We start from the raw sequence: 19,816 nt of genomic DNA, 5'->3' as shown, positions 1-19,816 counted from the left end.
GAATATCAGATCGAAAAACTGTAAAATACACTTATTCAATATTTTTGAAAAATCTATCGAATGGCACCAAACACGACCCCCCATGGATGTGGGGTGGGGGGTTACTTTAAAATCTTAAATAGGGGCCCTCAATTTTTATTGCAGATTTGGATTCCTTACGTAAAAATAAGTAACTTTTATTCGAAACATATTTTCGAATTATGGATAGATGGCGTTATAAGAGGAAAAAACGATTGTTGCAAATGGAAAATTAAATTAAAAAATGGCAAGCTCCCACTAAAATGGAAAAATTTACTTAATTTACTTTTGGTTTTAGGACCTACTCTTCACAACCAAATAGGTCCCCAAAGCGCTCGAGTGACTGCACATTTAGCATACTTTGCTCCCCTACCATAGCATTTTTCATTAACAATATCGCTGTAATAATATTGTTGTTAGACAGGTAAACTGTCATTGTATAATAGGTGTACGAATCAAACTGTGTTTTTTTTCTCAAAGTTCGCATCACCCTGTGGACTATTCTAGCATTTATAAAGTACTGATATTAAAACCCAACTATAGCCTCAGGTCTTCTTAACATTCTGTTTTTAGATTCATTCGCTTATGCTGAATAATAAAAAAGTTAGGTCCTTTAACAGCTGGCTATGTTCCTCATAAGTACAGGGTGTTTCTAAATAAGTGCGACAAACTTTAAGGAGTAATTTTACATGAGAAAATAAGGACAGTTTGCTTTATACGGGACGCTTCGTTTCCGAAATACGGGATGTTCATTTTTTTTTACAAACTGACGATTTATTTATTGCTTTAAAACCAGTTGAGATATGCAAATCAAATTTGGTGGGTTTTAAGACGTAGTTATTGCACATTAAATTCTTAATTGCTTGTCAAAAAATGTGCCATAACTACGTCTTAAAACCCACCAAATTTGATTTGCATATCTGAACTGGTTTTAAAACAATAAAAAAATCGTCAGTTTGGAGAAAAGTAAACATCTTGTATCTCGGAAACGAAGCGTTTGCGGACATATCGATGGCGTCACGACAAAAAGGCGTAAGCGCCAAAAATTCTAAATTTATGTTTTGGTATCAAAATAAAATAGTTTTTACGTCCTATCGACTATTAAAAAGAAGCAGCTGTAAAAAAATTCCAAACCAACTAAAAGGGGCTTTGAATGTTCTAACCGCCAAACGAGTTTCTTAAAAGATGAGACACCGAAATCAGTAAGCGACGAGATCCGTAGTGGAAGGTGGTGCTTACGTCTTGGGTCTGAAAACGTAGTTATATCAATAAGGTAAACAATAACTTGAACTATTATTAATATTTAATGGTTTGTTAAGCGTTTAGTTAGATTATTTATGTTGAGAAATCATAATATTCCATAAGAATCCACAATTTTACCGACTGTCGGTTACGCCTTTTCAGAAAAAAATTTTTCGTTTATGTAACCGCCATTTGGCAATTTAAAATACACTATGACTTAAATTTGCCGTAAAAAAATTACTACTTAACCGACTTAAATAAGGTTTGAAACTAAATAAAATATATATTTACTCTGTTGTATAGTCGTCTCTTTTTTTAATTTTAAAGTTATATTTTGGTAGTAATATTATTTTAAAAAACTAACATTTGAGTGGCGCTTACTTCTTTTCTTTAATGGTTTTTAGAATGGTTTCTCGGGGGCACAAAATAATAAATCTTGCATTCCTATCCATTTTGGAGGATCAGGATAGTAATGTGCAGGAATTCAGCGGAAATAATAAAAACCATGGTTCATTTTCCACTGAAAATGAGATCCTCAATGAAGCGCTAAAGCATGATGTTCTTTTAGAGCCTATACTAAAAGACCATAAACAAGAACTCCAAATGCCTAGTTCTGTTCTAGATGATGATGCCATTGTGGATTTCAGTTTTCCTCTAAGTCCAAATTTGAATATTGACAGCCGTTTATTTTCGAACATTGATGAGACTGCCGAAGAAGAGACTGATTTATTAACCTGTGATAAAAAGCTTGTACCTTACTCAGATAGTGATGATACTAATGATAGTAGTAATAATGCCGCAATAGTATTTAGTCCATTAGTTAATGATAAGATAGGTTGTAATGATTTTATACAACATAATGATTCTTTATTACACTCCGAATCAGATTTATCATCATTGACAGTATTTCTTAAAAATGAGACTGAAATTGACAGCATTAGTTCTAGCTCATCAACTGGTTCAATTTCTAGTAAAACGTCAGGTAGTTCATCTCAAAGCACTCAACCTGAAGGTAGAGGACAAAAGAGAAAAAAAAGGAAAGTAATTTATTACGTCAACCAAAGTTACGTAACTTGGGGAAAAGTTACTGTAATTATAAAAACGAACTCGTTGCTGAAAAAGTTTTGCTTCCTAATCAATGTTCAGGCAAAAAATGTGTCAATCAATGTAATAGCTTGAGCATTGAGGACAGAAATAGTATTTTTTTAAATTTTTGGAACCTAGTTAATAATTTAGATAAGAAAAATTTCATTAATGGTTGCGTTATTGTCATACTGTAAAGAGAAAAACAACAGTTTCTGATTCACGTCGTAATCTAACTTATCAATACTTTCTTTTGAAGAATGATGTACAAAAACGTGTTTCCTTACAATTCTTTAAAAGCCAGTTTATTTTCTTGTTATAATTAATATAACGTGATAATTAAACTAACTTTATTTTTGTATGATATTTTTTTACACAAATATAACTCTAAGAAACTCATAAATATATTGCGTATTGTTCATTTTGTATTATTTTTACTTAAATGTTATGCTTTAAAATGAAAAGATTTATTCTCCATTTTTATTATACTTCCGTAAAATTAAAAGGCGTACAAGTTCCTAAGCGGCATTTTTTGATCAAAATATTTTTTTCCAAATATGGTAACCGCCTTTCAAAAAGGCTTAAACACCACAGAACCTAACATTAAAGGCGTAAGCAACAAAATGTTAAATATCTCATGTTTATAATAATTGTTTTATAACTAACATATAATAAGTCAAAATGCCTCAGTTCTATAATAATAAAATGCCAAAAAATGTAAAAAAAAGAAATATTGAGCGATATTAAACGTTTTTTGTGTCTCCTGAAAAAAACTGTCAATGGCGCGTATACCTTTCTGTCGTGACGCCGTCGATATGAATATAAAGCGAACTGTCCTTATTTTCTCATGTAAAATTACCCCTTAAAGTTTGTCGCACTTATTTAGAAACACCCTGTACTAACGAACATGGTCAGTTGTTAAAGGACCTAACTTTTTTATTATCCAACATAAGCGAATGAATCTAAAAACAGAATATTAAGAAGACCTGAAGCTATAGTTTGGTTTTAGTTGCAGTATTTTATAAATGCTAGAATAGTCCACAGCGTGATGCGAACTATGGGAAAATAACACAGTTTGATTCGTACACCCAGTATACAATGACAGTTTACCTGTCTAACAACAATATTATTACATCGATATTGTCAATGAATAAAGCTATAACGTGGTAAAAAAATCACTTAAATCGGACAACGGGCTTAGGAAATTCGTGACATCAAATTGACCAAATTTTTAAGGGGATCGATTTTTCTGCATGTGAGATATGGAGGTTCAAAATTATGGAATAAATTCAATTTTTCGAGAATAGGCCAGTTTGGAGAAAAATCCCGAGACAGGACGATTTTTATTTTTAAATTATGATTTTTTGGCATATATATCATATTATTATTGACGCCAACCATCTGGGCGTGATGACGTCATCGACGAGTTTTTTAAATGAGAATAGGGGTTGTGTGCTAGCTCATTTCAAAGGTTATTCAATCCTCTATCAGTAATATAAGCATTAACCTAATTGTTTATACAGGGTGTCCAAAATAATTTGTTTTGAATTACATTTTTTTGACACAATAAGAAGAATGTATGTAATTTATTTAATTCAAAACACATTTTACTGCTGTTAGTAAACAGAAAAAAATGTTTATTTAACAAATAAACATTGTTTTTTGTATAAATTCAAGATTCAAGCTGGCATCCACCTACATCTTGAGAGTTTAAACATTTAATTTAAGAAAAAAGCAATATTTATTTGTCAAATAATTTTTTTTCGGTTTTCGGACAACAGTAAAATGTGCTTTGAATTAAATAGATTCACTTCATTCTTCTTCTTTTTTTTGTATAGACATGACTGTGTTTTTTAAATGTGCCTCCAGTAAATTGTCGTTCAATCGTTTTCGAGTTCTTCCCACTGATCGTCTTCCTATTGGGGAACCGTCTCTCACTTTCCCTACTACTCTATTTGTTGTCATTCGGCTTATGTGGTCATTCCATTCTATTCTTCTGTTTCTTACCCAGTTATTAATGTTGTCCACCTTGCATCTCCGTTGTATATCTGTACTTCAAGCTCTGTCCAATAGAAGTCTTACCATCGATTTTTCGAAGGGTTTTCATCTAAGCTGTTTTTTATTTCTCCATATTGTGTCATTCACGCAACCTGTGGCTCTGTTTGCTCTATTCACTTGATCTTCCACTTCTGTTTCGAGCCTTCCGTAGCTAGATAATGTGATGCCTAGATATTTAAACTTCATCACTTGTTCTATTATATGACCCTCCAGTTTCAATTTAAATCTTATTGGATTTGCTGTTATAACACTTTATTCTTCTTTTTGTGTCAATTATGTTATTTAAAAAAATATTTTTGTATAAATTATCATGTTAGTGTTTATGTTACTGAATAGAGAATTGAATAACATTTCAAATGAGCTAGCACACGACCCCTATTCCCATTTAAAAAAATCATCGAGTACGTCATCACGGTCAGACATCACTAGTATGCTTGGGAGATCTGCCTTGGGATTTTTCTCCAGAATCTCCAAATCTCAAAAACATGAATTTATCACATAAGTTTAAATCTCTCTGTATATTAAATATTTATATTGTTACGAATATTTTTATTCTAGCACTCAGTTGGGGCGTAGAAAAGTACCGCGCAGAAAAAAGGAACGGAAATAATATAAACAGAAGAATTAAATATCAAGGTAAAAAAAGGGTACCCCTGTTAAGAAAGGCACAATGCTATTAATCTCACATTTCAATTTTTGAAATTTTTTACTTTCAATGTGATTAAAAATGAGAGTGCAATTTTAACCCGCCTCCCCTCCCCATTCCCGCGTAACGGATGTTATAATATACTCTTTGTCCGTTTATTCTGATACCTTCTGAAAAGTGCGATAAATCGTTCGCAAATATTACCTCTGAGTAGACGTTAAACTAACAGTATCGGTGATAGCACACAACTTTGTCTGACACCTCGTTCTATTTCAATTCGTCTGGACCTGTTACCATTGGTCTTTATGATTGCTTTCTGATTTCAATAAATAGCTTCTATACGTAATTTGAGAATCTCTTTCAAAAGAACGCCTTTTCAAAACCTTTAAAACAGACAAAAGATCTGCTTGTAGATCATTGCACCTTTGTGTCAGATTTTGAAGACAGAATATTGCTTCTTGTGCCCCCATGACTTTCCTGAACCTAAATTGTTTTTGGTCGGTGACCCCGTCACATCTTCTATATTATATCTGTTCTGTATGATTTGCAAGAAAAGCTTCAGTCAGACATAACATTGTAAACAACATACAAACTTACAAACTGTTGCTTTTTGACATCATTATAATTCCGTATTTTATAGTTGAGTTTTCTGTATCGTAATTTTTAAATTTTGTGTTACATCTTGAACTGTATAATAACTAAGTTAGTGTCGGTATCATGTTACCTATCATTTTTTTGTCTTATTTACATGCCAAGAATTCTAATAATTCGTATTATTAAATCATCAATTTTATTCAACTGATTTAAATAACCGATTCCGACAGAAAGAGACCATCTAAACCGCAGCATCGCGAGCTCCTAACTGTAAAAGAAGAATTCTCATAATCGTAGCATGATTTCATTCTTTATGGCAGTTGTGGCTATGCCTTAAGATATGCATTCGTTATTTTCAGAGACGGACAACGGTGATCTCTTGCATAGATCTAGTTAACGAGAAGACGACAAATTATTTGACGTACATACTTAAGTGAAATGCACGTGGAATACTAGTTTAAATAGTACAAAGAACGGTTGTTTGATGAAATTATTCGGATTCAGTTATTTCTCAAGCCTTGATGCATCGAAAAACATTTAATTGTTAAATCGGTTTGGTAAGCTAAAAGATGTTTTTATTTATAAGCACAACTACTCCAGGGTAATAAGCTAAAAATAGATCATATGCGGGACGCATCTAAACATTCCGTATATGTAATTGGAACCTAGGAGTTTTCTATTGGTTCGTTGCAGCACGCGCTCATATTTTAACCAATGGGCGGCGAGGTCCCAAACGCATATACGGAATGTTATTCGGTTCCAAATTCATATACGGAATGTTAAATATTCGTACACCGAAAAAGATAAGTTTTTATTAGAGTCTGTTAAAAGGAGATTAATTTTAAAATACTTGTTATTGTATTATTAAATAAAAATAAAACAATTATAGTATTGGAATGTTATTTGGTGCGAAATTCATATACGGTATGTTAAATATTCGTAGAACAAAAAGACGATTTTTATTAAAGCCAGTTAAAATGAGACTGGTTTTTAATAGTATATTATACATTTTATATACATTTTATTATACATTTTATTATACATTTTTAATAGTATATTTAATGATGGTCATTATAAAGCGAGTTTAAGGGATACGAAACGAGCCACCTAGCGGCGAGTTTCGTATAGAGTACGAGCTTCATAATGATAATTAAATGCAAGTTGTATACACGATTTTTTCTATGATCGTTCACAAAAAAAATATATTCAACTTTATTAATTTTGTAACGCAAACAAATTAAGTAGTTTGTCAGTCTGACAGTTTGTTTACATATTGAGAACTGTCAAAGCGTATATATTTGACTCGCCATTGGTTACTGCGCGTGTGCCACCGTTTATCGCGAATGTCATATCGCGATTCTATTGGTTAAAAATCTGTATCATATTGAAAATATGTATCATAATGAAGTTCATTATGATACAGGTAGTGACATCATAATTGATATATTATAGTATGAGAATAGAAAAATTATTGTTAATGTATTATTAAAGATCCATAAGGAAAAAGGTTTTCCTGTAGTTGGCTGTTTACCATATAATACAAAAAAACGAATAAAGTCCTTTATAAAAGGTCTGTATTTAAAATCCCTAAAAAGGGCTACATCACAGAACTAGTTTTCGATTGGTTGACCAATCATCATCAGTGCTTTCCTAAAATGAATATAACTTTATAAAATGGTGCAAAGGTTTTAAAATTTTGACTACGGTTAAAATAGTTGTACGTTATCCTTACGTGATCTTACATGCTAACCACCAAAATATTTGTAATTATGTAATATATGTAAATAAAATTTGTAATATTATATTTTGGTGGTTAGCATGGTAATGACACGTGAGTAGGTATAACCTACGACTTTTTTTAAACGTAGTCAAAATTTTAAAACCTTTGCATCATTTTATCAGGTTATATTCATTTTAGGAAAGCACTGATGACGATTGGTCAATCAATCTAAAACTAGTTCTGTGATGTAGCCCTTTATAGGGATTTTAAATATAGACTTTTTATAAAGGACTTTATTCGTTTTTTTGTATTATATGGTATAGAGCCAACTACAGGAAAACCTTTTTCCTTGTGTATCTTTAATAATACATTAACAATAATTTTTCTATTCTCATACTATAATATATCAATTATGATGTCACTACCTGTATCATAATGAACTTCATTATGATACATATTTTCATTAGGATACAGATTTTTAACCAATAGAATAGCGATATGACATTCGCGATAAAGGTGGCACACGCGCAGTAACCAATGGCGAATCAAATACATACTCTTTGACAGTTCTCAATATGTAAACAAACTGTCAGACTGACAAACTACTTAATTTGTTTGCGTTACAAAATTAATAAATTTAAATATACTTTTTGTGAATGATCATAGAAAAAATCGTGTAAACAACTTGCATTTAATTATCATTATGAAGCTCGTACTCTATACGAAACTTGCCGCTAGGCGGCTAGTTTCGTATCCCTTATATTCGCTTCATAATGACCATCATTAAATGCTCGTTGCATAATATACTATTAAAAACCAGTCTCATTTTAATTGGCTTTAATAAAAATCGTCTTTTTGTTCTACGAATATTTAACATACCGTATATGAATTTCGCACCAAATAACATTCCAAATACTATAATTGTTTTATTTTTATTTAATAATACAGTAACAAGTATTTTAAAATTAATCTCCTTTTAACAGACTCTAATAAAAACTTATCTTTTTCGGTGTACGAATATTTAACATTCCATATATGAATTTGGAACCGAATAACATTCCGTATATACTTTTGGGACCTCGCCGCCTATTGGTTAAAATATGACCGCGTGCTGCAACGAACCAATAGAAAACTCCTAGGTTCCAAATACATATACGGAATGTTTAGATGCGTTCGGCATACTCAAAGATCCAGGTAGCTGACTACTGTTTTAGTTCTTGTAGACCTATAGGAAGAAAACCTACCTGTTTCCTGCCTAGAGTTCGAGTCCGCTTTTTAATTATTAACAATTTAGTGCAAAAATCGAGATTTTTTCGATTTTTTGCACCCCATTCAAAAGGTAAATAGTTGACATAAAATTACAAAATTTAATTTTTTAGAACATTAAAAAACATTCAAGATGCCGATTTTTGAAAGTTAAAAAGTTAATTTGTTGCTACGCAAATTGCAAAATAAGTGAAAATCCAAAATAGTTTTAAGTTGTCAAAAAGGCAACTTAAAACTACTATCATTTTCTATATCTCGGGATCTACTGAATATATTTTGATCGTTTTTTTTTTAAATATGTATATAATTTTTCTGTACATTACAAATATGCAATTTGTCTAGATATTTAGTAATTAATAAACAGTATAATTTGTTTAAACAATTTTTGAGAAAATAATTTTTTCCTAAAAATCTATGATTTTAATCATACTATCGTTATTAATCATAGAAAAATTAAGGTATACTTTAATAAATAAATTATCTTCAATAAATAATTATCTAATAAAAATAATTTATTTATTAAAGTGTACTTTAACTTTTTCTATGATCGTTAATGATACTATGATTAAAAAAATCGATTTTTGTAAAAAAAATATTTTTTCAAGAATTGTTTAAACAAATTAGACTGTTTATTAATTAATAAATTTATAAAGAAATTGCATAGTTGTAATGTATTTAGAAATGACATACAAATTAAAAAAAGAAAGATCAAAATCCATTGAGTTGATCCGGAGATCAGAAAATTATATTCGTTTGAAATTGCTTTTTCAGTATTTTAACTCCGTGGATTTGTAGGGTCCCCCTAGTAACCTTTTGAACTACATTTTTGAAGAATCGTAGAGGGTGCTGTGAAGGTGCAATAATATTTGTGCAAATTTTTTAAGAAAAAATACAAATCCCATTCTTTAAAATGGCATTAATGAGATTCCTTAATTATTATAAACAAATTAACTGTGAATTAAAAAAAACATACGGCTAACTTTGTCCCAAATGAACCCAGGCTAAATTTTTTTATTTGAAAATTCGTGTTAAAATCTTTTCCAATATATAAAAAAATTGTTTCTACGGACAACATTTTTAAAGTTATTCTAAATGTTTATAAACTACAAAATTTCAAAAATTTGGCATTAGGATTTTTGACTATATTAATTATTTTTTTATCTTCTTTTAATATATTTTGATACTATCACTCTTCTACTATTCTACTCTACTATTTGACATACTCAGAACTCTTAAACTAATTAATGGATCGGTCTCAAATTTTGAAGGTTTGTTAAGTACTCCAATACCCAACTTTGGGTGAAACACTAAAGTTCTAAGGTAGTTTTAGTAAAAGTTATTAACAAATAACGATTTCCACTTAGTTTGCAGTTTGCGTAGCAACAAATTAACTTTTTAACTTTCAAAAATCGGCATTTTGAAGGTGTTTCAATGTTCTAAAAAACTGAATTTTGTAATTTTATGTCAACTATTTAGCTTTTGAATGGAGTGCAAAAAATCGAAAAAAATCGCGATTTCTGCACTAAATTGTTAATAATTAAAAAACGGACGCGAACTCTAGGCAGAAAACAGATAGGTTGTAGGTCTACAATAACTAAAAAAAAGTAGTCAGCTACCTGGATCTTTAAGTGCCCCGATAAAATCCTTATCCTCTGGACTAAACAAGCCGTTAAGTCCTAGGACATTTTTATAAAACATAATCAAAATATTAACTAATTACAGTTATTTTAAACAAAACTCAAACTAAGTATAATATACAAAATTCTACTACTCTGTAGAACCTGATGAATATTGATGATTATTTCATTCATAGAGATTCTGACCAGAAATCTACAAAATAACATCCTCTATGCAGCTGACGCAGTTTTAATGACTGATTCGGACCATAGTCTTCAGTTACTGTTAAATAGGGTTACTGAGAGTTATGAAAAAATTGGGCTGAAGATCAATACTGCGAAAACCCAAGTTATGAAAATATCAAAGAACAAAAATTTACCCCTTCCAATATATGTGAACCACTAACTGCTTGAATACGTAAACTAATACAAATATCTTGGTTGCTAGTCCAACAATCAACTTGATTATAATCAAGAAGTAAGAGCGAGAATAAAAGTAGCCCGACAAAGTTTTATTAAAATAAAAAGCTTATTTTAGTAGCATTAATATCAGCCTTAGATGTAGTTTTCTACATTGCTATGTGTGGTCAATACTTTTGTATGGAACGGAGGCCTTTACACTCAACATAACACTAATGAATAAGTTAGAAGCTTTTGAACTCTGGCTTTATAGAAGAATCTTGAAAATACCTTGGGCAACCTACACCACCAAGGAAAATATTCTGAGGAAAATAGGTACAGATAGAGAGCTACTAAAGTCATCAAAGTAAAAAAGTTAGCTACCTGGAACACAAAATGGGAAACGAAAAGTACCGCCTCGCGTAACTGATCACTCAGGGTAGGATTGAAGGAAAACGGGTCCCAGTAGGCGCCACACTTCATGGCTTAGAAATATCAGACACTGAACCGACCTAGATTCAACATCTTTGTTTAGAGCAACATTGGACAGAGACAGATTTGCCAGTGTAGTCGCTAACCTCCACTAAAGAGAAAGCACCACAAGAAGAAAAATATAAAAAATGTTGTATATTTGCAACAAAAGCTTTGGAGTTGATAAAACTCATACTTTTAGACGAGACAACAGAACATTTTACATTGCACAACCCTGTAGGCGTTATCTACCCATCAGACTGCGCAAAGATTTATCACCTACACGTAAGCCATTTGAATTTTTGTCTGACGAGAATGAATTGAACGTGTAATATCATATTTTCACGCTAGGAAGATACTAATCTTCTTCAGTATACAGCTGTAATTATGCTTTGACTGGTCTGTACTTTATCAAACATCTTTAAAAAGTATTTATTCCTCCTGCGAGCTGTCGACGAAGTATGGCGAACGTTTGATAGTACTGATTGGTACTTTTCCATTTATTTTACTAGATATAAATCTAAAGTATGCAGAAAGCCGACACATATTTGAATTACCATTACAATCATCAGGTGAACATTAATAGGGGAGTGCATTTAGATTTTCACTTCGGAAAAAATAAAACTTTTTGTAATTTCATTAAGAAATGTTTAATAAATAACATATCAAAAAGTTCTACTCGAGAAGTGGGTGCTTCATTTTTTATTAAACAAATGAACAGCGAAGTTAAATGTTTTTTTAAATAACTCCGAAAATATAATTTTTAGAAAAAAACTGACTTGGCCATTGAAAAATTCAGAAAATTTTACAAAAAAAACCTTATATAAAGATTTTTCTAAAATTAAATCTCTAGCTTCTGTAATTTTTTATTTATAACGCTAAAGTCACCCTTCTCACACACATTGGCGCACTGTAAACTAGCGTTGGAAGAAGTGCACGGTTGAGTTTTTTTAACGTAATTCTGTAACTAATGGATCAAAAGAAATTTTACAAATTGGACATAAAAGAAGATGAAATAAGCTATCTTATGATTGTAATAAAAAGAAATAAAATGTATGGACATAAGTGCGGTGTGGGCGGAAAGTGAGCCTTACATGAATTTTGTTTAAAAATGATTTAAAAATGTGTAACTAATACAATTTTACTTATAAAACTCTCAAATTTGCACATCTTAACTCTCAATCATCTTACTAAACGATGTTTTATTCAAAAAAATCTCAAAAATTTAATTCAAATAATACGATGTCTCAAAAAATTTAATTTTTGAAAACTTCGTAGTTTTACAGAATTTCCACCATTTTAAGACGGTATTACTCAAGTTTGAATAAATCTAATACAATTTTTTTGCTCTTTTTTTAAAGCTTGGGATGTAATCTTTAAAAAACACTTAATTATTTTAGTTTAAAATTGAAATAAACAATTTGTTTTTGAGAAAACTAAGAAATATAACAAAAATGTAATACAAAAACCGAAAATTACCAGCTGAAAAAATGTATATACAGAGTGATCAAAACTTTTTTCTGTAAAACTTACCTAAAATACATTTAATAATAAGCTTCAACAATAATAAATGTTCAACAAAAAAAATTTTTTTTAGCTCTTATACAGTATGTCTGCGTAACTTGGAACCTATTGATAACTTTTTTAATATCAGTTTTACGAAAAAAAGTTATTTTTTATAAAATACTCTGCATCGTATATAACATAAGATGCAACCATCAAATATCAAATTTTGTTAATTTTGTACGAGGTATGTCAAAAAATATGAATTTCACTCAAGAGTAAAGTACCTTTATATTTCACAATATCGAAAATTTTTATAAAGAAAAGTTGTTTGGAATTAAAAACTATGTTCCAATATGTAATTATATCCTTCTAATCGAAAATTTGTTTTTTTTTTAAATATTCTTTCTAATACATTTTAATTATTAATATTATTGTGAAAATTATTTGTTTATCTTTTTTTTTAAGAATGAAATTCCATATTTGTTTGATTGGATTCTACTTGTTTTTCATTTAAATATCCGCCATTTTGGATCCGCCATTTTGAAATTTAAATTTTTAATCTTTAATTCAGATTCAACAACCTGTTAAAAATAAAGACAATAAATGTTTTAGAAAAATGCTCTTTATATTCTTTTTAGGAAATCCGCATTTTGGATCCGCCATTTTATAGTTTATAATGTTAACATTTAAGTTAGGTTTATCAAAGCACTCAGAAATAAATATATGTAGAAATAAATACATTTTGTATAGTAATTATGATTTTACAACTATTTTTTAAGTTATCCGCCATTTTGGATCTGCCATTTTATAATTTAAATTATCAAAATTTGATACAGGTTCAGCAACCTCTCAAAAATATCCACATATATGCAAACAAACACGTTTTATAAAAATAATTCGGATTTTACAACTACTTTTTAAGGATTTTTAGGAAAAAATCCGCCATTTTGAATCCGTTATTTTGGATTTGCAAATTGTAATGTCAGATTCGGATTCAGCATAATCAAAACTAAAATAAAAACATTTTTTATCAAAATAAAATGTTGAATTCGCCCATATTCTTAACATTATTTATACAAAACAATTGTTATTGTTTAAACAATTAATAAACAATTAGAGGCGAAATTTGTGAGTAGAACTTTTTACTTTAACATATTTATAAACTAACAAAAAGAGTTTTAGAAAAATATAACCTTGTTTGATTTTTTCCGAAACATTGTATCTTTTCGTTCTAATTGCACTCCCCTATAAAAATGGTTCAGTAGATCTATATAGGATAAAGAGTTTGCAATTAATAATACATGAGCAATATGTTTATTTTTATTTTGGGAGTGGATCTACCGATTTTTCCCAAATTTTAGTATGTTGTACTACAAAAAAAAGGGATCTGAATTTTTTAGATTTTTTTGAGCCCAGGGGCCTCTTCTGTAAGCCTTAAAAGGGCCAAAAATAGCCATTTTTAACTTTATTTGGAAAGTTTTTTTCTCGAGTTCCACGTCACCAAATGATTTAGAAAACGTCATTTTTAAGCTCTTGACGTCTTATTTTTTGGTGCATTTTTCAATCTTGTCAAATCTCAAGGAACCTTTTCGCCAAAAATTAAAATATTCCCACTTTTGGGAATGGCTGGCATTACTGCTTGAATGGCTGGAAAGCTACCTAATAGGAAGGCGCCAAGCAGTAAGGATCCAGGATTGTCTATCTCAGGATGTAGTTGTCAGTTCTGGGGTCCCTCAGGGTTCACATCTGGGTCCGCTATTATTTATTATATTTATAAATGATATTGCAAGTATAAACTGTGATAAGCTTTTTTTTGCGGATGATTTAAAAATCTTTTCGAAAATATCTAGTCCTGACGATTCCGAAAATCTGCAATTTCAATTAAATAAAATACAGAATTGGTGTAAAGAAAATGAAATGGAGCTAAATGTCAAAAAGTGTCATAAAATTAGTTTTTATCAAGGTAGAACGTGTATTCCGTTTGAATATAAACTTGATAACACACCACTAGATTGTGTTAATACAATAAGAGATCTTGGAATACTGTTTGACAAATCGCTAAAATTCGCAGATCATATTGATTCTATTATTTCAAAGGCTTTACAGATGCTTGGCTTCATGAAACGAAACTGCTATGATTTTAAAAGTCCCAATACCCTAAAATTGTTATACTGTTCTCTTGTTAGACCTTACTTGGAATACTGTTGTAGTATTTGGTCACCTTACTATAATGTTTAGGCAGAAAAAATTGAAAAGGTCCAAAACAAATTCCTTAGGTTTTTGGGATTTAAAATTAGAGCTATTACTGGGAGTAACAGGTTTTACAGTTATGACGAAATTAGAGCATTTATAAATATCAATACCCTGGAAGAACGTCGTTATCACCATGATTTAAAAATTCTATATAGTTTGTTAAATGGTACAGCAAATAGTCATTATTTATTGTCTAAGGTTGGTTTTAAAGTTCCTTCATACAGTACTCGAAATGCAGTCGAAACCACTTTTCATGTACCATTTCATCGATGTAATTATGGCCTCAATGAACCTATAACTAGAATGTTACGTCTAGCAAATCAAAATACCGAGAGGCTTAATTTTAGTTCCACACCCAACCAATTTATACGCGACTTACAACAAATTAATATTGCTTTTGTTATGTCCACCTTTACCAGTCTGTTTCTAATTTGTTCTGTATGTAATTTATATTATTTATGTTAACTCTATTTTAACTATTATATTTTATGTGTTATATATATATGTATATGACTTATATTTAGTATACTAAATTGTTCCAAAATTTGTAAACAATTGTAACTGTATTCGGCTTGTCCCGTGGAAATAAAAAAACAAAACAAAACAAAAACAAAACTTTTTACCAAAAATTACTATATTCAAACAGTTATAAAATAGCTTTTAATATAAGTGACGAAGCCATATTTAGGCAGTGACGAATCGAAAGATCTCGAAAAGGTCTACATCTACAACTTTGTTAAATAATGTCTTTTCGTGCTTCACAACTTTTCGAGCAACGGCGTATAAAAAGTATCCTTGTCACAGAAAATGCGTTTTTTGCAATTTTAAAAGATGTGGAGAAATTTTTTCTGCCAACTTTATACGATTCAACGCATGGAGTCAAACCTTCTTTATTTTTTAACTTGTATTCAGAGGAAGTTATTTTATGGAAGCCTTAATGGAAACAACCTGTGAATGGAGTAAATCCATAAAATATTAAATATGCCGACGATATCTTAGTCCTGACGAATTGCGAAGAAGATCTTCAAAGTCTAATCAACAAAATAAAACAAACCTGTGATCAGTATGGATTAAAACTTAATGTTAAAAAAACTAAGTATATCATAGTTAGCAAAAAAAATGTATACAAAATGATATGACGGCATAAAATACGGAGATGCCACACTAGACAGAATAGAGGAACTCGAGTACATCAACAGTAATATCAATGTAAATTGAGATTCAACCTCAGAAATTGAAAGCCGAATAGAACAAGCCCGAACTGCTTTTGCAAAAATAAGAAACGTACTTTGCATTCACGATCTTAGGTCAGGTTAGGTATCTTAGGTATTCATCTTCGAGTTGGAATGACATACCCTAAAAAGTTTTATTTACTCTAAATTTAAATTAGACACCCACAAAAGTTAATTATCGATTCCCCCTCGTTGTAAAAGTCTAAAGAAGCCGATCTCTTATGATGCTCAGTTAGTCAGTTTAGTTAGATACCGATCGCAGAGTTAGTTGGTCGCAATTAGCACAACTACCAATGTAGTTTCACGATTTTCAAGCAGTCTCAATTTACAATTCTCTTGTTATTCTCGAATTATTCTCGACTCTTTCACTATTACGTTGAAGCTTGATATTCAGAACGCGGTCCTAGTTTACTCACGGTTCACTAAGTCATAGCAAAGTTGTGTATTAAAATTAGTAGTCGTTATTATTGTACAGTGTTTGTAAAAAGTGTTTGTGGTATAAAATAAAACATTTATCTCCATTTAATATTTATTTCAACATCGATTTACAACTTGCTTCGACTCGACAAAGATAATCTGAGTCTTTGTAATCAACCACTACAGAAGCTGGTTTCCGTCGTACGTGAAGAACAAGAAACATTCACCAAGTCAATTTACCAACTGGTAGAATGTTCAAAACATACACTAAATTTAATTTTAACTTTGAGGTGTGTACTGAAGAGACAAAATCAACAATACCGTTGTATTTTCTTGTTCTCTTGTTTAAATTAAGCATAATCACAATTTTTAATGGCAGCTATGATACGAGTAAACTAATTTACTCGCGAATTAACTAGCAAACCGGTCTTTGTTCATTGGCGTAAGTGAAACTGGAACGAAGGCTTCACTGAACGCACATTGTTTTTTTTTGCAATTAAACCGTAGAAATGAACACTACTAGATGCCTTATTTGTTGTTCTTTTCATCGTGATTTCAATCGCAACTGTATCTAAATAAAAGGAAAAAATCCGTATTTAAGGAATGATTAATCTATAAAAATTTGGATTTTTATTAAAGAAATTGTCGATCGGATAGCTCAGTGCGACTAGCGGCTGACCCGCACTTCACTTCGACGTGAGGTATGTGAGTTCAAGCCCAGCCAGGCCATCGGAAAAACAAAAACGTTAACGCGTCAGTATAAAATTCTAAATATGAATCTGGCACTTAGACTGGAATATGCGGGCTTCTGATCGGCCTATGAGGGTGCAGTACGGCAAGGAATAAGGGCTTGCGGCTCGGTGATATTCTCCCATAGATCCCTACCGGAAGGGCGTTGACGCCTAAAATACCGGTGTACAGTACAGTAATTTAAAGAAATGATTAAAATCGACGAGATTTTTAAGATAAAAAGTAATCAAAACTAATGAAAATGTTTAATTTTGTGTAATTTTAACCTTATTTGCTAATCAATTTAATTACGCTTGCTCAAAGACGTGATAAGGGTAATCTCTGCAATTATAATTTATAATTCTTTCTTTTTGAAGTTATACTTCTTTACGATCGAGATTGAAATTTTATAATGCTGGGCGCATGCGCATACAGACAGTATGTATTTCGTTGCTAATCTTTCAAGATATGTATGTATCAGCGCTGTTAGCGTAAATAAGTCATATTATATCATATAAAAGGATATATTAGTGTTTTTAGTAAATGTATTATTTATTATAATTTTTGTGTCTTTGGATTTGTCTTCCTCGGGAATAAGATATTTTATAATAATAGTAAGTATATTTTTAAAGTATTTTTGTATACTTCACTTGGTCTATTAAATTTGTCAGTATGTATGAGAAATCTTGTAACCTATCAAAGCAAAAGGGATATAGCTTAGTGGTAGAGCGTGTGACCGGAGATCAAGAGGTCCCGGGTTCAAATCCCGGACGATTCATATTCTTTTTTTTTATATTTTTGGTATCGTTTTAATAATTTTTGAAGTTATACTTCTTTACGGGCGTAATGACGGTGAAATTTTATATGGGAAAACCTAGCGACCGGGCGCATGCGCAATATAACTTTGTTCTGATTGGATGTTCAAATGACATGACAAAAATTATCCAATATGGCAGCTGTGGCACAGCTGTGGGACTGTGCATGGTTTGGTTATAATGTATGCTTGTTGCGTTTTAAAATTTGTAGGAAGAGAAACAACAAACAAAAAGTTAGTTAATGGTTATACTGCCTTTTTAAATAGTTTTCATATTATAATTTTGGACTTATTTACATAGAAGAGATGATTGTTGCATGCCAATGTGAAAGCTCATCAAACTGTGCCTAGTATGAGTGCCGCAGATCTCGCTTATTCAAAGCTAAAGAATCTTTCACTGGTAAGTGTTTTATAAATAGTTGATCAAATTTTGTTATGATATTTGAACATAGCCACTTTGCACGACGCAAGTGATTGCGAAATTTATTAGTCGTTATACGGGCTCCGATACCTACCTTGAACCTACCAAAATACATAAGTAGTATGTAATACTTTTATTTACATAATTTGATTACCATCAAAATTTCTATCAATATTCACCTAATATATTGTCTTCTTACTCTATGTTTTGTTGTATTTTTTCAATTCTAAATCATTTCAATTCAAAATCAAAATAATTTGATTTACATAAGTTAAAAATGTCAAAAGGTTAATCTGTTTAGTTAGACGATCTTCGCACATAATGACAAGCTGTCTCTGTGGCGAAGTTTTAATGCGGGTGAATCCCAATACAACGCAAATACCAGCCGCGTGGTAAGTTGGTTCGAATCCCAATATAAACTTTTATTTTTTTATTTTTTTTTTATACATTTTATGATTGTAAGTATATTTATTATATAATTTTATTTTCAGAAAATACGTATTTAGTTAAAAATTTTTCCGACAATTAATGTTCATTTGTGGCATTTTTAATGTGTTTTTTGGCACTGTTTTAATAAAAATGTTTGAGAAGTAGTAAGTATAAATTAATTTAATATTTAAATAAAATATAAATAAAAAGTATATTAATTTCGTTTATAATCATATAATCATATAATCATATAATAGAAGTATAACTTCTTACGTGCGTACAAAGTACACACACATTCTTTTTTTTTTAAGTGGTAGGTAAAGAAAGTTAGTTTAATATTTAAATAAATTACAAATAACCTGTTAAGTGTATTAGTTTCGTTGAAATCATAATAATAGAAGTATAACTTCTTACGTGCGTACAAAGTACACACACATTCTTTTTATTTTTTATCTTAATATGCGCGTTCCAGTATAACTTTGAATCTAATGTCACCCAAATATTTTGCCGTACATATTTCCATATTTGCATAAGGTATTTGGTTTCCTAATTTCTAATTCTTTCTTTATTTTTTCTTAATATACGATTTCCAGCGTAACTTTGAATCTAATGCCATACCCAAATATTTTGCCGTATTTGCATAAGGTATTGGGTTTCCATTCATCTTCTTCCTTATATGTGATCTTCGCTAAGAAGGTCGGCAACCATCAATTTCCATACATACTGACTGGAATATGTTTTTCTCCTTTCTTAGTAAAATTGACATGAACAGATTTTGTTTCATTCAATTTGATACGCCATCGCCTGATCCAGATTTTGTAGCATGGTTGTAGCTTCCTCGTGGCTTTTTCAGACTGCTAAAATGAATGTGTCGTCTGCAATGTCACAATAATTGTGTTATG

The 19,816-nt window shown here is 30.6% G+C and overlaps 1 protein-coding gene across 1 annotated transcript in view; it reads left to right on the top strand.

Moving 5' to 3' along the window:
• LOC114329106 (uncharacterized) overlaps positions 1 to 19,816 on the top strand; it is a 96,661-nt gene that overhangs the window by 22,692 nt on the left and 54,153 nt on the right. The window lies entirely within an intron of this gene.

Source organism: Diabrotica virgifera, chromosome 8 (genome assembly GCF_917563875.1).
Source record: "Diabrotica virgifera virgifera chromosome 8, PGI_DIABVI_V3a".
Classification (NCBI taxonomy): domain Eukaryota; kingdom Metazoa; phylum Arthropoda; class Insecta; order Coleoptera; family Chrysomelidae; genus Diabrotica; species Diabrotica virgifera.
Note: the sequence above shows the minus strand (reverse complement) of the source record. Positions and strands in the feature narration are given on the sequence as shown.